This window comes from Bos mutus, chromosome 7 (assembly GCF_027580195.1).
Source record: "Bos mutus isolate GX-2022 chromosome 7, NWIPB_WYAK_1.1, whole genome shotgun sequence".
Taxonomy (NCBI): domain Eukaryota; kingdom Metazoa; phylum Chordata; class Mammalia; order Artiodactyla; family Bovidae; genus Bos; species Bos mutus.
In genome coordinates, this window is record NC_091623.1 from 101,990,324 (window position 1) to 101,996,323 (window position 6,000).

The following is a 6,000-nucleotide window of genomic DNA, read 5'->3' on the forward strand; positions in this document are numbered from 1 at the left end:
AGATTCTCAACATGGTGAGTAGCCCCCTCCACCTCCATTAAGGGATAGCAAGTCAAGGAAACTAGTAGATCAGTGCCACATGTAAACAAGAAGGACACTGGAAAGGAAAATCCCCTCAGCACCCCCAAAGGGGGATAGAAATGGCAGATCCCAGCCACTACCCTCAAATGCAGGTGGTCCAAATATATGAAGAATGATGGGGCCAGGGGCTCCTAAGTCAGCACCCCAACTGACCCCTTAGAAGCTCCATCTGAGACTGGCCATAGAGGGAAAGTCTGTTGAATTCTTAGTCGATACTGGTGCCACCAGTGTTCTCATGTTTAAACACCAGATAAGGCAAACTCAGTTACAAGAGTTGTAAAATTATCAGAGTATCAGGGAAGGCCCAAGAACAGGCTCCCACAGAGTCATTAAAATGCAAACTGGACAAATACACTCTCACCCATTTCTTCCTATACATCCCCAAATGTCCTATATCCCTGATAGGAAGGGAGATTCACCTAATGGGAGACAAACTGGAGACTGGCATTCCCCTAGACAGTGGGCACAAGATGTAAATGTTAATGGCTGAGGACAAACTTCTCTGGACAGATCTAAACAATTAAATCAAACTGCTAAGGAATGGTCTCTTTGCCTATAGGCAGTAGCAGCTACTGGCTAAAGGAGGTTGAGAAGTTAAATGTTTTGACAGTCAATCATCATATGAAATCCACACTGGTTTCAAGCGTTAATAAGCCCCAAGGGAAAAGAATGGGCTTCCCAAATGGCTCAGTGGCAAAGAATCTACCTGCCAATGCAGGAGACACCCCTGGATCAGGAAGATCCCCTGGAGGAGGAAGTGGTAACCCACTCCAGTATTCATGCTGGTAAAATCCCATGCACAGAGAAGCCTGGTGGGCTATAGTCCATAGGGTTGCAAAAAGTTGAACATGACTGAAATTGTTATTACCCAGAAGGTCAATTCAAGTCCAGGCTACATTTTTGGACAACTCAGTGGTTACTATAAAAACTTGGGAATTCCTTGGCAATCCAGTGGTTACGACTCAGCACTTTCACTGAGGCATGGCGTGGCAGAAAGTAACAAAAATCTGTCAAACTTGCTGTACACTAAATCCTGTCATCTAACCACCTACAGAAATAGGGCCCTTGAACATGAGGCCCTTGAACAGTCTATCCCAATTGCCTTAACCTAGGAAGTGAGTCTCTCCTGAATGCTGAAGAGGATGGGTGTGGAGGGGAAAAGGCTAGTGGGATATGCGGTAACCTCCCAGACCCAAATCATAGAACCAAGAGACCTATGCCCAGGGACTTTGGCCCAAAAGGTGGAGCTGACAGCCCTTACCTAAAACTTAGAGATCAAGACAGAGAAGATCTTAAATATTTACACAGATTCCTGATATGCATATGCCATCCTACCCAGACATGGAGCTATTTGGAGGAGAAGAGTTACGCTTACTGCAGAGAATAAACAAGCAGTACATGTCTTAAGCATATTAAAGCAGTGAAAAGTGAAAGTGAAAGTATAGTCACTCAGTCGTGTCCGACTCTTTGTGACCCTATCAACTGTAGCCTACAAGGCTCCTCCATCCATGGGATTTTCCAGGTAAGAGTACTGGAGTGGGTTGCCATTTCCTTCTCCAGAGGATCTTCCTGACCCAGGGATCGAACCCAGGTCTCCCACATTGTAGGCAGACGCTTTACTGTCTAAGCCACCAGGGAAGTCCCTATTGAAGCAGTACAGTTCTTATAAGTACAACTCTCATAAGTAGTACAGCTTCCAAAAAAGGTAGCAATGATTCATTGTTGGAGTCACCAAAAGGAGGATGCAGAGGTAATAATGGTGTATATAACAACATGGTAGACATAACTGCCAAAGTGAAAGTCGCTCAGTTGTCTGACTCTTTGTGACCCCATGGACTATACAGTCCATGGAATTCTCCAGACCAGAATACTGGAGTGGGTAGCCTTTCCCTTTTCCAGAACTGCCAAAAAGGGTGGACCTAGAACCAGCAACTTGGCAACTAACCCACATACTTTGAAGGTCAGATCCATTCAATTATTCCCTAATCTACACAGAAAAGAATTACACAAAGCCCCAAAACGGGGCTTCAGTAGGGATTTGGAGAGCCATGGGTGGCTAGTTAATGCCCTAAACTGTAGCTCGCCAAGCCATCAGGGAGGACCATTAAGGATCTCACTATGGGAAGGAAGTCCTGCAGCTGCTGCTGCTAAGTCGCTTCAGTCGTGTCCGACTCTGTGCGACCCCATAGACAGCAGTCCACCAGGCTCCCCAATCCCTGGGATTCTCCAGGCAAGAACACTAGAGTGGGTTGCCATTTCCTTCAATGCATGAAAGTGAAAAGTGAAAGTGAACTCACTCAGTCGTGTCGGACTCAGCGACCCCATGGACTGCAGCCTACCAGGCTCCTCCGTCCATGGGATTCCCCAGGCAAGAGCACTGGAGTGGGGTCCCATCATCCTCTCCAGAAGGAAGTCCTATATATCAATTATTAGCTGGTTGACATCATGGAGACCCCAGCCATGAAAAACATAATCAGTTGGGTAGTTGACATTTGCCCCATTAGCACAATAAATAACTCCCACACCAGAGGCCCCAGAGGCCCCCAAAGAAGACCTGTTCAAACCAGAGGGACATACCCTAGAGAACACTGGCAGATTGATTTCATTGTCATGCTAAGAGTACCAGGCAATTTCAGATATAAGCATTCCCCTCTAGAACTGAAAGGAAAGCTGAAATGACTAAGGCATTACTAAAATAAAGAATCCCCAGGATTGGGCTCCTAGGAGCCCTACAAAATGATAATAATTCAGCATTTGTGTCTCAAGTGATGAAGGGGATAATGTGATAGTGGACCTTATACTCATCAGGGAAAGCAGAGAGATCCAATCAAACCTTGAAATGGTCCTTAGCAAGCAAACTATGCCAGCAAACTCAAGAAAACTGGATTAAGGCGCTTCTGATTGCTTTGCTCCACGTATGGTTAGTTCCAGGTAGGGATAAGTTAAACAAGTGCATTTGAACTCATGTATGATAGACCCATTCCCCAAGTCCAAGAAGGGACACCTAACCCCCTTGGAATGAAACAACTCAAGTTCTCCAGGTAGAAGAAACCATGAAAGGTCTCACAGAATATGGTAACCAGGAGGACCACACACACTGACCTGGCCCTATACCCCTTTGGGCCAGGAAACTGGGTGTACATGGAAAACCAGAAGCCCACAAGAACAGCTCACTCCTAAGTGGAAGGGACCCCAGAGTGATCCTAACCATCCATTCTTCCTTGAAGTTGTAGGGGAATAACTTTGTGGGTACATCACACTTGAATGAAGACGGATCTTGAGCCCCAGCCTCCAGAGAAATAACCCAAGACAACAGAACCAACTGCCCCCATTCCCTCACCCCCAAAAATGACCCTTGTGAACCTCTCTCCAACCTGAAACTCCTTTTCTGAAAAATGGCAAAAGATAAGTTAATCCTATATGCCAAGCAACAGGGATTTTAGGACAACTGGATTGCCCTTGATTATCATTTAGCTGACCAAAGAGTCTGTGAGAGGGTCAAAATGTCATGTTGCTTTTACATCAATATAAGTGGCCTAATCGAAGAAAGTGTAGACAGGCTACTAGAAAACCAACTTGGCTAACAAAAGCCATAGGCTTCCTTGATGGTAAAGAATATGCCTGCTGATGCAGGAGATGAGGGTTCAGTCCCTGGGTTAGGAAGACTTCCTGAAAAACAAAATGGCAATGCACTCCAGTATTCATATGCTGGAAAATTCCATGGACAGGGAAGCTGGGCAGGGAGGGCGGGGAACGGGTGCATGGAGGGAGCTACAGTCCATGGGGTGGCGAAAGAATCAGAGATAACTTAGTGACCAAACAACAGCAACAAAACAAGCCCTCACCTACATTTCCTGGGCCTCTTAATAAACTGTCCTCTTGCTGACATTTGGGCCATCTATTTTAAATTGTCTGCTGTCCTCGGTCTCTAAAAGATTAGAATCTATAAAACTTCAACTGGCGGTCGCTCAGGAATACGAACAGTCAGGGCTGAAGCTCGTTAACAATATGACATATCTCAAGGCAGCACAGATGCTCTGCTCTTCCACACGGAAGACAAAAGCCAAACTCAGCAACAGTTACAGAAATCAGACCATCCATCGCCCGTTAGCTCCCCTCAAGCATGAGGAGAAAGTAAAAAGACAGAGAAGGGATTTGCCACCAGTAAAGGCTGCTAGGGTCCCTGGGAAAAATAAAAGAGAATCTAAGCTGTAAGTTCTAACCTCTTCTTTTGTGCTTAATCTAGTTTCCCTTACCTGTATAGGACACTCTGCAGAGGCCTTGCACCGAACCCATCGCATTACAGCTCCTGGTGCGGAACCGCTATGCTGAACCCCAACTCCGCCTGTGGTGAGCAGAAGCCTGCACAGGCCCTGCAACTCAAGATGGCGGCAGCAGCATACAACAGGCCTGCACGTGTCCCCGGAGAACTGCTCCAGACTCGCGAGAACTCACCTAAGCTCCGAGAACACCGCTGGACTGCAGGCCGCCCCTCCCACCACTGACAAGAACCGCAGAAAGCAGCACCATTAATGGTCTTTCCTGGAGAACTGTGCTCCACGTGTGCCCTACAATACCAGGTTGAACCTCTCCATTCTTCCGTGAAAGAATGGAGCGGTGCAACCAGGTGCTTCCTTTACTTCTGAAGTGGACCTTCTTGCTGCTGTCTCCAAAGGACTGGTAACACATCTTGATTAATATTGAACTGCCCTGAAGAGGAAAACTTTCTCCAAGCATTCTCAAATTTTTCTCTTTAAATATTACTCAGGCGAGTTAGCGCTTGGTCATCATATTTGTGTAATCAATATAAATTTGTGTGTGTATGTTCTTAGCGATTATCCCACTCGCTCAGTACTAACTTCAACCATTGTTAGCTTCTATTTGCAGGCATTTTAAGGAAGCCTCTAAAATGTATCTCTCATTTTGTAACTTCATACTCACAGGCCCACAACGAAAGGCCTTGGACTCAAACTCAAATTCCAGAGTTAAGTCCTCAAATTTCTAGTGAAATGTGATCATTCCGGGAGAATTCTTAAAATAGAGTAAGTCCGCGAGGTTGCCAGGGCACTGCGCGTGTGTCTTGTTCCGGGGAGACTCAGGCGCGGAAGCAGGCTGAAAAGAGACAGAACTAGCCGGGACCACCCCTCAGGCGCCCCCTGGCCTCTCGTTGCGCATGTGCAGCACGGCAGCGCGGGCATTCTGGGAGATGTAGTTTGCAGTTGGAGGAAACTTGCTCTAGAGATCCCCGCGCGTGGCGGCTTCTTCTGTGCCTGTGTGCCCTCCAGGTCCTGATGATCGTGGCCCCCAGACAGGACTGAGTCAAGAGGGGTCAAGCTGCTCACTTAGCTGGCCTTCCTCGGGGCTGGAGGTTGAGCTGTGTGGAGAAAGATGGCATGGGTGTGAGGGAGCCGTGGTGAACAATGGGGCTCAGCCAGGCTTTGGGGTAGAGGCATGGACCTATTGCAGGAAGGGGGACCCCTTCCAGGACCCAAAACTGGGCTCTTGTCTAACACTCGGAAATGAATTGTTCAAAGAGACACATATGCTGACAAAGCAAGAGATTTTATTGAGAAAGGGCTCCCGGGTGGAGAGCAGTAGTTTAAGGGAACCCATGAGAACAGCTCTGCCATGTGACTCTGCAGTCTCGGGTTTTATGGTGATGGGATTAGTTTCCAGGTTGTCTTTAGCCAATCATTCTAACTCAGAGTCCTTCCTGGTGGTGCAAGCCTTGTTCAGCCAAGATGGGTGCCAGCAAGGATTCTGGGAGGTGGTCGGAACATACGTTGTCTCCTTTTGACCTTTCTTGAACTCTTCCGGTTGGTGGTGGCTTATTAGTTCAGTGTTCATTACCAGGACCTTTCCCAGCCCGAGTTCGTGAGTCCCAGGTGAGTGGGCTCCTGGGATTGGGAGATATGGGAG